At 40.5% G+C, this 12,857-nt stretch overlaps 1 protein-coding gene across 1 annotated transcript in view; it reads left to right on the top strand.

Moving 5' to 3' along the window:
• The first annotated feature begins 226 nt into the window (after positions 1-226).
• PTPN4 (protein tyrosine phosphatase non-receptor type 4) overlaps positions 227-12,857 on the top strand; it is a 174,618-nt gene continuing 161,987 nt past the window's right edge. Inside the window, exon 1 of the mRNA XM_029225100.1 lies at positions 227-295. The gene's annotated coding sequence lies outside the window, so the exon portion shown is untranslated. The remainder of the gene's footprint in view (positions 296-12,857) is intronic.

Below are 12,857 nucleotides of genomic sequence, written 5' to 3' on the forward strand. Positions count from 1 at the left end.
CGCCGCGGTGTTCCTCTCCTCCTCCTCGCGGCCCCACATTGTTCTCTCAGGACGCCGGGGTCCCCGGGCCGCCTTCCCCGCGGCCCCACTGCGGGGCTGGATTAGCTCGTCCCCGCAGGGAGGTGCGGGAGCGCGCGGCAGCCCCGCAGTATGAGGTGGTGCCGGCGGCTCGGGGCCGTGGCGCGGCCGCTGCGGCGCCGGCTGCTGGGCGGGCGCTGAGGGAGCCCCGGGGGCGGCGCGGCCGGGCCTCCAGGCTTTTCTTCTGCAGCCGGGAGAACGCGGCTGGGGCACGAAGGTAAGAGGCTCTGGGTCCCCGCCGGCGGCCGGCCCTGCGTGGCGCGCGAGGCTGGTACCTGCGGCCGGATCTCAGGGGAAGATGATGCTTTTTGCCCCCTCGCTTTCTTCGAGGGGCCTCTGCTCTCCGACCTCCTGCGGGTTTTGGTTGCAGTCTCTGTTGTGGGGCAGCCGGGGGAGAGGGGATGGAATGTTCCACGGCCCCTAAACTCGAGGTGAGGTTTTAGAGTCTTCTGAGTTTTCCATTGCTGGTAGGATTCTTTTTTTTTTTTTAATTGGCTCGTTTGAGCGCTTCCTGCACGGACATACCGTCCCTACCCTTGAAGTTTTAAAAAGCCTTTTATGATTCTGCCGGTGCATACTTGTATTTAGGCATCTGCAGTTGAGCCAGAAGGAAAAGTTGAGGACGTGCGGATGCGTGTCCCATGGTTGCTTTAAGATGAAGCGGTTTACAGTGGCACGCGTGCGTGTACGACGGTTCTGGGGAACTTAGAAAGGGAGACTTTATGCCTGCGAGGCGTTAGACAGCGAACCACGGTGGACCAGTGCGATGTGTAGGATTTTCAAGCGCCTTTTCTAGGACAACCGGTACGTCTGCAATATGCCAACTGCTTTTAGAGTCAGAGGTTGGAGGAATATTGGGTTGATGTGACCGGATCTCGGGCCCAGTTGAAACAGGACAGTTTAAGCCGTGTTTATGGAGAAGAAAAAAACCAAAAAGCCAAAGTATCCGACTTGTATAGGATGGTTTGCGTAAAAAGAAGACTGTGGAACAGGAAAGCCAGGGCATTTTTTATCCGGATTTATATACTTCTCATTTTTTTAAGGGGGGGAGGAGATGACCTTAAAATAAATGATTACTCAAATCCCAAAAGGCGCTTAATGGAATAGAGCTAAATATTCTATGAGTTAAATCTTGAATTTGAGAAATTCAATCTACAGATATTTTTTAAAAGCCTTTTTGTAAGCAAAACTTTGTTTTCTATACAGAGCTTTATTACTAACTCATAACAAAAGAGTGCAATCATTTTGTGGATCCCACCATTTTTTGTCAGAATAAATTTATGCTCCAGTTACCACAAAAGCCATTTTTATGTCTCTCTTTTTTTATGGCACACATATCTCTGTCACCATTTTTCACTGAAACGTGTATGGTCCCACAATATCATGATCTTGAGTGGTTTATAAGAAGAGAAACATGGTCTTTTTTTTGTATATGGGAATATTTGTAATTTAGCTAATCTGTTTCAGACATTTGGCAAGAGATTTGAAAACACAAGGAGCCGTCACTCTTTTGTAGTTTTATTAATATTAATTGAGTAGGTTAAAGTTTAAGTTAGAAAAATCACAGGTTCCTCCAAAGTGGCAATGGATGAGGTTGTGGCTTTCTTATTGCCTCTAACCTGCTTAGATTCTAGGCTGTGGGTATTGAATTGTTTAAACCTTGTGGTTTTTTTTCTTATCTTCTAATTGAATATCTTTAAAAATGTCCCTAATAATTTTGTTACTTTAAATTTGTGACACCCAATTTCTAATTTAGGCTAGTCATAAAACCAGCATTGATTGAACACACTTGCTAAAAATACTTTCTGGGTCAGATGTACTTAGGATGCAGCCTCAGGAAAATTCAGCTGAGCTGTTCTACTGTGACCAATGTACATTTCATTATTATAGAAGTACTTTAAAAAAATTATAGACCTTCACAATTAGATTTCATCAGTTCAGGCATAGAAGCGTAACTTTAATGTATAAAGTACTTCATGTGGGATAGTAATAAAAACTTTTTAAATGCTTTTTTTTTTTTAACTTATGTGACCCTCGTAGACTTCTTAAACTCTGATTTTGTATACTTGAAATATTTTAGTTTTGTCTGCTAAACATAATCAATTTGTATTTTAGTGCGACAATACAGTGTGCAGTGTTATCTGTTTAGTATTTGTTTATGACTTATTCTGAGTTCTTTAAGGGGGGCTGTCTGTGGTCATGTTTTTGAGCAAATTATCTTTAAGGAACAAAGTAAGAATGCCAGATGATTTCAAGGAGACGCTGTTATTAATTGTTATTGAGAGGACGCCCTCCTACCCTCCCCCCTTCCCCACCCCCCAAATTTATATGGTCAGTTTTAAACAACAAGGAAGCTTTAAGAATATGGAGAAATCTTGTTTGGTGGATGTTTAAAGACAAATGTTCTAAAGCTGTCCTTTAATTGTTAGTTATTAGGAATGTAAAATTAGTGACCTCACTACAAATGGCGAGTCTGTGTGACTTAATGTGGCTAAGCATGAATTGTTGCTCCTAAATAAAATTTGGTATTGGCAGAAATTCACTGGTTCCAAACTGAGTTGAATTTTGTTGTTTTTCTGGGTAATAACATGCATGTTATGAAGTAGTTTATGCTGTAGTCTAGATTTGTCAAATTAGTTTACTGCGTTAAGCTGTGAAGCCTTGAAGATTGGTTTAGCATTCTGGAAATCCTTTTTATTGTTTGCCAGAAAAGTACTGTAGGAGGAAGGTGTTATTTCTTCATTTAATATTCAGTTAGTAGCCCAGATGGTGAGAAGGAATATAGTGAAGTATTGTAGGATCTTCTCTAGTGGTGTGGAAGTATGGTTACCTAGGAGCAGTGCAATTTATTTCTTTTCCTTTGCATGATCAGTCAGTACAATCATATTTAAAATAGGATGGGAAACGAGAGGGGAAAATTATTACATTCTCCTCCATTTCATTAGAGGCAGTTTCCCCCATGTTCATTCTTCATTTCATTATTCCCGAGCAGAAACGCTGGAAGAGAGGTGCAAGTATTTGGTGGGAACAGAATGAAAATTAGGTACTGTGGATTACCTTGCCAGGAAGATATTAATTTGGGTGAGTTATTGTGCTTGTATGTTTTAACAAGGAGGTTTTATAGAGGAGTAGGAAGAGAAAAGGATCCAGAGGGATGTGTTTATTGTCTGTTATGTGCCAGACAATGTAAAGGGGCTTTTCATGTTATCCCACATAATCATCAAGTACACTATGTGAGGTAAGTATTATTAATCCCCTACTCCCCCTCCCCTCCCCCAAATGGGGGCCAAGGGAAATTAAATAACTTGTCTAGGATCCCACTGCTAGTAAGTAGAATTCAAGCTAGGTCTGTCTGACTCTGAAGCTTATTCATTAGATCATGCTGTCCAGTTAAACTTTCTGCAGTGGTGGCAGTACTCTCATTTGGCATTGTCAGATGTGGTAGCCATTAACCACGTGTGGCATGGAGCACTGGAAATGTGACTATCGTGCCTGACGACCTGAATTTTACTTTATTTTAATTTTTAAAATTTTATTTTAGTTTATTTTTTTAGGCTGCATTGGGTCTTCATTGCTGCACGTGGGCTTTCTCTAGTTGCATCGAGCGGGGGCTACTCTTCGTTGTGGTGCTCGGGCTTCTCATTGCGGTGGCTTCTCTTGTTGCAAAGCACAGACTCTAGGCATGCGGGCTTCAGTAGTTGCAGCACACGGGTTCAGTAGTTGCGGCACATGGGCCCTAGAGCGCGTGGGCTCAGTAGTTGCAGCGCGTGGGCTCTAGGGCACATGGGCTTCAGTAGCTGTGGCGTGCGGGCTCAGGAGTGTGGCTTGCGGGCTCTAGAGCGCAGGCTCAGTAGTTGTGGCTTGCAGGCTCTAGAGCTCAGGCTTAGTAGTTGTGGCGCACGGCTTAGTTGCTCTGCGGTATGTGGGATCTTCCCGGACCAGGGCTCGAACCCATGTTCCCTGCATTGGCAGGCAGACTCTTAACCACTGCGCCACCAAGGAAGTCCCCGGACCTGAATTTTAAATTGTATTTAATTTTAATCAGTTTAAATTGAAATAACCAGATGTTACTAGTAGCTATAATATTGGACAGCACAACTTTAGATCTTTAGATCTTGCTGCCTAGAAAATCTTAAGTTTTTTTTTTTCTTTCTTTCCAAGCTGCGCCATGCAGCTTGTGAGATATCAGTTCCCCTGCCAGGGATTGAACCCGTGCCCCCTGCAGTGGAAGGGCAGAGTCCTAACCACTGGACGACCAGGGAATTCCCGATAATCTGAGTTTTGATATTGAATCTGCCGCTGGCTCGTATATGACATTAGGCAAGTTACTTAGTTCATGAGCCTCAACTTAATCCCTCGTGAAAATGAAGAAGAGGTTATCACTAAAAGATTATCTCCAGCATCCCTTCTTACTCTGAAGTTCTGTGATTCTTATTAAAATGTACAGTAGCGTTTAATATTTGCAAGCATTATATCTGAAGGTCCCCTTCTCCTTATACTCCTTATATAAAGACTTTTGTTTGTTTAGTCAGTTTCTCTTTTTGAAAAGTGTATGTATTGATACAAAGCACACATAAAGGATAATGGATTATTTTCCCCCCAGTTGTTTGGCGAAAACATTGTGTAACCAAAGGCAGTACTTTACCTTGGAACAAAGTTTGAATCTTTAAAGATCTTATTTTCAGCTTGCCACTTACCATTTGAGAATATATTACAGTTCCCTGTTGCTTATCAATTAATTCCAAACTTGTTTGCTTGTCCTTAAAAGTTTTCTACCAACTTCATCTCACTAACCCTGCTTCTCATTTTTACTTAAGAAGAAAGCATTCTTTTTCTTCCCCTTCTGCCCTTGTTTCTTCAGTTTAAACATTCCTGTCTCCAATCCATATGCCTCTTCTTTAAGTCTTCCAGAGAATTCACCTTTTTTCTGGAAGAATGCTGCTTAATCCAGTCATAATGATCAGCTTTTGAATACTGGTAATAAGTACGCTGGTGTTAATATATGATTGCTTAGATGTAGTTAGTTGAGTTTGTACTTTTTAAGTTTTTATGTTACCTACTGTGTGTCCTTAATGAACATGTAAAAAAATTAAAAATGGGGGTTGTTTCTTTTGTATTGCCTTACGAATTTAGTCCACTGCTCAGCAATTCTGCTTTTAAAAAGTTGCTAATAAAAAAATTATAAATACTGTAACAACATTCACCCTTAATCACTACTCTAAAAGATACTTTTGTTTCCTTCCAGGCCATTGTCCTATTGTATTTTTTTTATAAAGTTGTATGGTAGAGATAACAATTTTGAGTTTAATATATTGGAAACATTGTATTGTAGAGGAAGAGCAATGTAGGGAAAAGGTGACAGACTTGGGGTTGGAATCTGGTCTCAAAAACCTTGGAGGAACTGTTTAACCTCTGTGCTTATTTTCTTGTCTATGAAATTAGGATAATAATACTTGCCCTTGAATTGTTGTGAGGATTAGGATAATATATATAAAGCATCCAGCATTATTCTTTATTTTTTCATTTTTAAAAAAAATATTTATTATTTGTTTTGGTTGTGCCCGGTCTTAGTTGTAGCACACAGGATCTTTGTTGCGGCATGCAGGCTTCTTAGCTGTGGCATGCAGACTTCTTAGTTGAGGCATGTGGGATTTAGTTCCCCGGCCAGAGATCGAACCTGGGCCCCCTGCGTTGGGAGCGCAGTCTTAACCACTGGACCACTAGGGAAGTCCCCCAGCATTATTCTTTAAATAGAAGAGATGATCAATAAATGGCAACTGGTATTGTTTTCCCATCGTCATGAATATTTAAACAATTGCTTAGATATTCAGGTGATTTATCAATCAGGTGATTTAGTCATTTACCTCTTGTTAAATATTTTGGTTGTTCCTAAAGTTTCCACTGTTATAATCTGCAGTGAATACCTTTGTGCTTACAGCTTGTTTGTAGGTTTGTTTCCTCAGTCTAAAACTCTACGACTAGGATAGTAGTTTGAATATTTCTGTGCCAAGTCTCTCACAGAACAGTGGGTATTCTTGTTTAGGAAAAGATGCTAGTTTTAGTATAAAATTATACTTCATTGTTTTAGTTAATGTATTTTGAAAATTTTGGTTTACTGGGGAATGATATAGTGAACATTGATTTGTGTGTTAATTAAACAGACATTTGAATGTCTGTTATAGGGATCACTGGTATACCGGTAAATAAGAAATGATTCTTGTCCTTGAGCTCAAATTCTAGGGTGGTAACATATGTCAACAAACAGTTACAATTCAGAATGACAAGTGTAATAAGATCTGGGGAAAGGAGAAGTGGCATTTGAGCGATGTCTTGAAGGATGAGTTGGAATTGATCTCTGGGTACAGAGAACAGCAATTGCAAAAAGACAAGTATGAAAGGATGCATAGTGTGTTTAGAGAAATGGTCTGTCTATGAGATGCATGTGTCTGATTTTGTGTGTGAATACAAATACAGATTTGTGAGTCCGTGTGCTTGTATATGTGTGTTGAATGTGGTGGGAGATAAAACCTTGTGAGGGTCCTTGTTTGGGCTGTGAGCGCAGTCGTATTAAGACCTTTAGAATAGAGCTTCCCAACTGGGGTGCCCTGAATGGTTTACCATTGTGCCAGAGAATAAGATATCTGTCAGTGTATGTGACCAGAGCATATTGGACCCACCCAGGGTGGTTTCTTTTGACCTAGAATAATCTCTTTGACTTGTCCTAGTGTGCTAAAAATTATTATTTTCTTTGGTGCCAAATTGGGAAAAGCATGGTTTTAGAGGCTCTTAGTTTTGAAGAGTTGATGGTACCCACTCACCCCCTGGCATTCTCAGTGTATATAATCAATAATAAAACCAATACCAAACCTGAGAATAAACATAAAGAAAGTCCAGTCAAAGTCCTCCACTTTTCTCCCTCTCTCCTCCCTGTCCCCTGCAGGAATTGCTTCACTGTTTTGTGTGTGTATCTGAGGTACACTTTTTGGTGCTCCTGCCTGTCTTTTTAGTGCCCTACGGTTGGGAAATCAGCGTTTACTTTGGGAGCAATTACAGGTATTTAAATGAGGGAAGATAACTCCTGACTTCTAGATGATGATGCAGAGATACAAGAATGGTGCCAAAATGATGTTAGAAGGAGCAGAGAAGAAACCAGTTAGGATGCTCCTGCAGCGGTCCAGGTGAGAGATGATAAGAGCCAGAAATGAGCACGTAGGCCTAGAACTGAAAACTGACTAGGCAGTTTCACGAGAACTGAGAGTCCATTTGGATGTAGTGAAAGAGGAAGGCTGATGATGATGCTAAGATTTCTTCTTTGGACAACTGGAAAGGGAAGACCAAATAATTTTTATTGAGTACCCATAGTGAACCAGGCGTTTTGCTAGGCACCAAGGTTGTCATGAGTGCTCGTTGAATTTTAAAAGTTAATTTATTTTGAAATAATTTCAAACATACAGAAAAGTTGCAAGAACAGCACAGAGAGCTCCTGAGTCCCCTTCAACCAATTTCCTTTCCCTTGAACTATTCTTGCAACTTAAAAAATACTTTTTTATAAGGCTTTACTTTTTTATAGCACCTTTAGTTTCACAACAAGATTTAGGGGAAGGTACAGGGATTTCCCATGAGCCTCCCCCCACCCTCTCCTGTTTCCACACATGAACTTCAACCAGTTTTTAACACTGTACTACGTACACTGTGTGTATATGGAAGATAAGCCCACATCTTGCTGTGCTTGGCTCTCTGTAGTGCGTGCAGTGAGGCCTTCCCTTTCAGATGCCCGAAGAAGGAACCTTGACATTGTCTTCAACCCCTTTCCTCTTCTGTTATTGGATTCTCAAATTTCAGTGAAACTACCTAATCATCTTATTTCTGATCTCTCATTTTCATCTCTACTTCTGTTTCGGAGGAATGCACCATTTCTCATCTAATTAGACTTTTCTGAACCATTTCAGAGCAAGTTGCAGACCTGATGCCTGTCATTCCTAAATAATCTAGTGTGCTTTTACCAAAACATGGGCAGTCTCTTACATAACCCCCAAATCAGGAAATCAGCATTGATACAACACTACCTTCAAAACCCCAGATGCCTACAGCTCAATATCAAAAAAAACCAAAACCAAGAACCAACCCAATCAAAAAATGGGCAGAAGACCTAAATAGACATTTCTCCAAAGAAGACGTACAGGTGGCCAAAAGGCACATGAAAAGATGCTCAAAATTGCTAATTATTAGAGAAATGCAAATCGAAACTCCAATGAATATTACCTCACACCAGTCAGAATGGCCATCATCAGAAAGTCTACAAATAATAAATGCTGGAGAGGGTGTGGAACATTCCCACTCTTGGTGGGAATGTACATTGGTGCAGCCACTCTGGAGAACAGTATGGAGGTTCCTTAAAAAACTAAAGAGCTACCATAAGATCCAGCAATCCCACTTCTGGGTGTATATCTGGAGAAAACCATAATTCGAAAAGATACATGCACCCCAGTGTTCACTGCAGCACTATTTACAATAGCCAAGACATGGAAACAACCTAAGTGTCCATCAACTGATGAATGGATAAAGAAAATGTGGTATATATATACACAATGGAATATTACTCAGCCATAAAAAAGAATGAAATAATGCCATTTGTAGCAAGATGGATGGACCTAGAGATTATCATAAAAAGTGAAGTAAGCTAGACAGAGAAAGACAAATATCATATGATATCACTTACATGTGGTTAGGGTTACCAAAGGGGAAAGTGGGGCAGGGGGAGGAATCAGGAGTTTGGGATTAACAGATACACACTACTGTGTATAAAATAGGTAACCAACAAGGACCTACTGTACAGCACAGGGAATTATACTCAATATTATGTAATAACCTATGAGGGAAAAGAATCTGAAAAAGAATATATAGGGACTTCCCTGGTGGTCCAGTGGTTAAGAATCTGCCTTCCAGTGCAGGGGACGTGGATTCGATCCCTGGTTGGGGAAGGAAGATCCCACATGCGGTGGGGCAACTAAGCCCGCGGGCCACAACTACAGAGCCCATGTGCTGAGGAGCCTGCACGCCACAACTAGAGAGCCTACACACCGCAACTAGAGAGAAGCCTGTGCACCACAACTAGAGAGAAGCCCACGCACAGCAACGAAAGATCCCATGTGCCACAACTAAGACCCAACACAGCCATAAATAAAGTAAATAAATATTTTTTTAAAAAGTATATATATACACACACATATATAATTGAATCGCTGTGTTGTACACCTGAAACTTACATAATATTGTAAATCAACTGTACCTCGATAAAAAAATTTAAAAACAACCCAGAGGCCATTCAGAGTTTTCCAACTCTCCCGGTAGTGTCTTCCTTTCCCTTTTGGTCCAAGATCCAGTTCAGGATCACACATTGTGTTTAATTGTCATGTCTCTTTAGTTTGGAACAGTTCCTTGATATTTCTCTGTCTTTTATGGCCTTGACTTTTCTTGTTCTGTGAGATGTCCCTTAACTTCGGTCCACTCAGTAGTTGCTCATGTGTGGACTGAATGCATTGTTGCCAAGAATACCATAGGAATGGTGTCTCTTCGTAGTGTATCACTGGGAGGCATACGGTGTTGTCCCACCACTGGCGATGTTTAACCTTGAGCACCTTACTGAGTTCATTTCTGCTGGGTTTCTTTATCATACAGTCATCATTTTCCTCTTGTAATTGGTAACTCTTTTGTGGGAAGATTTCCAAGATTTTGTTAATCTATTCCTCATCAGACCTCTGCCCACTGGTTGTCGGTCCACTGATGCCTCCTGCCTGGATCAACCACTGCTATGAAGGTTGCCACCTGCATTTATTAATTGATTTTTTACTGAAAAGTTTTCTTTCTTTCATGTATTTGTTCATTCATTTATTGATGTAAATAAATAAGGGAATTTATTTCTTTATTTACATCAGTATATACCCATGGATTCCTGTTCCTATTCAGTGGGTTTTATTAGTTATTATAATTTTATATTTTATTTTGATGCTTAAATTGTCCTAGATTTGGCTAGTAGGAGCCCCTTCAAGATGGCTCCCATCTTTTTGACACATCCCCATCCTTTGAGTATTTCCTTACTTTCTGGCACATCAAGATGTTCCAGACTCATTTCGTACTTTTCCTGTCCCAGTTCTGGAATCATCCATTGGAATCCTGATTTCTTTTAGTGGAGGTGGTATTTAGAAATCAAGGTTTGGATGCTCAATGTGCTCATTTCTGCTGGGGTGTCCTTACATTTAGGGCAGACAGAGCTAGGAAATATGTGTATATATGTACACATCTGAATCTCTTTCTTCATCTCACTGTGTATATATTTTAAAAGTTCACACTGATGCATCCATTTCCAGTCTAACACTCCAGGTTTCTTTCTGTCTTTCCAGTCTTCCTATCTCTATATTTCTACATACCATCTAAAGCAGTGAGATTCGGCTCCCATTGTCCTCAGTACATTTACTTACTTGCTCAGTCCCCTTGTAACTGCTAGTCTCCCTGCCCCAAGCTAGTTGTCTCCTGCCTGCCACCTCGAGGCCCATGCATGGGGTCCTCAGGGCATGCTGTCAGTTCTGTGCTAGGAAGGGAAGGGAACTTCTCATTTAACCTTTTTATTTCCCTCATTTAATCCAAACAAAAATTTGTCAGAAAGGTGTTATCCCCAGTTTTAAAGGATAACAAAGCTGAAATTCAGAAAGGTGTGTGACTTTGGGCATATTACCAGTCAATAGCAGAACAGATATTTTGAATTCAGATGTGCATGACGTTGAAGCATCTTTTTTTCCCCCTGTACTGACTGCATAGCCTCCAGCTTCCTGAAAATAGTTGGGAATTCAGAGTGTCAGAATTTAGGGTTGTATAGATGGTAGTTGAAGCAGTGGATGTGACTGTTACTGCTTATGAATTGTGTGTAAAGTTAGGAAGAGGGCCACTGGCAGGGCCCCCACCAGCATCATTTAAAGAATAAGGGCTCAGAAGAGAGAGGAGAGTCCAGTTGTGTGGGGGGAAGGTGATGGAGGAAGGAGTTACAGGAAGGTGTCAGATGCTGCGGAGAGATGAGAACAAAAGTGCTTTGAATTTGACTGATGGAAAGTTATTATGACCAAATTTCTTAGCGTTATCTAGTCTACGTTCACCATATGTCTAGTTTCCTCTATGTACTTTCTTATCACACCCCCTACTGTAACTCTTCTGCTACAGTGAATCTCAAACTTTACTAAACCTCAGAATAACTGTAGCAGCAGTAGCATTAAGGCAGATTTCCTGTTTTATTTAGTAATTCTTTCATTTAAAAAATACCTTGGAGATCCTTTGACTTCCATATACAGAGAACTCCCCACTTTTTTCCTTCTGTTTTTATGTAAATATAGTGACATATTCTGTTGTGTCGGTATACTATTAGGCTAACTGATCCTAATTATTTAATTAATTATTTAAACTTTTACTCTGCTTTAGCTTTTTATGCCCTTTTTACTTGTGTAACTCCCTCACTTTCACAACTTCTGTATGAACTAGTGCTCCCATGAGACATTTTTCATTAATGACCTGCCTTACTTTCTTTACCTGAAGTCCTCTAATGCCTAGTTGGATAAGCCTTTCCGACTTTGTGGCCAAGGAAAAGACTTCCTGATTTCAGTAGCTCAGATGAAAAACTCAGTAGCTTCTCTTTTTATAAGAAAAAGAGAAAAGGACAAAACTAATATTCATTGAACTGTACTGGATGTTTTAATGTATGAGATTGCATTTAGTTCTCCCACCAACCCTGTGGAGTGGGTAGTGTTATCCCCTTTTTATAGATGAAGAAGCTGAGGCTCAAAAAGCTGAGTTGTCTAGACCTTCACAGCTAGAAAATATCAGATTTAGGTTTTGAAAGTAGGTTAATTTGAGTCCAGAATCTGTGTCTTTTCTGCTGCTGTCCTATTTTCTGTCTCCTACTTTTGAATTCCTGAACTCCAGTCTTACAGCTGGAGTGCCTTTCATCAAGAACCGTGAGGAGAGACATGTTTCCCTACTGTGTGTTTCTGACTGCTGGGATGCCACCTGCTTGTCTGCCCTCTACAGCTAAGGCCCTGCTGGCCTGGGGCACTGCCTTGCCTGCTACTGTAAGCTGTGGATATCATTTTCTCATTGCCTGTCCCAATAGCCTCTCATCAGCACTGTTGAGTTTCCCTTTCTACCCTCATTTACCTTGTTGTAGCCCTGTCACCACTTGGCAGTATGAAGCTTGGGCACAACTTATGAAATTGTGAGGGATGATTTTTTTAAAAGGTCATCGTGTCTTGTCTGGACTTTTGCAGTAGTCTCCTTAAAGTGTATTCTGCCATTGGTTTTGCCCTTTTTTTAACCCTCCTCTATACTATAGCCAGAGTGATCTGACATGCACATCTGATCACTTTATGCCCCTATTCAGAATTTTTTTATTGCCTTTCCATCTGTGTGTAAGATAAAATCTAAACTCATGGTCAGCCCCTATCTACCTCTCCAGACCTCACTCCTGGTATTATCTGGTATGCACAGTGCCTTGCATATGATATGTGCTAATTAATATTGACTACACTTTGAGTGAATAGAATAAATGAGTTTTCCAAGGAGATTAAAATTTGGGAAATAATCAGTTTTTAAAGTAAGGTTGGTGTTCCTTTTGTCTGTTTCTTTTTAAGGTATTTATTGCATGGAAGTAAAATATTTTTACAAACTCCAAGGATTTCTGAATTGTTTTACTTACATTGGAATTTTACAACTCTACTTGGTTTATTTATATTTCCAGC

This window comes from Monodon monoceros, unplaced genomic scaffold (genome assembly GCF_005190385.1).
Source record: "Monodon monoceros isolate NGI ecotype Baffin Bay Population unplaced genomic scaffold, NGI_Narwhal_1 Super_Scaffold_16, whole genome shotgun sequence".
Lineage (NCBI taxonomy): Eukaryota > Metazoa > Chordata > Mammalia > Artiodactyla > Monodontidae > Monodon > Monodon monoceros.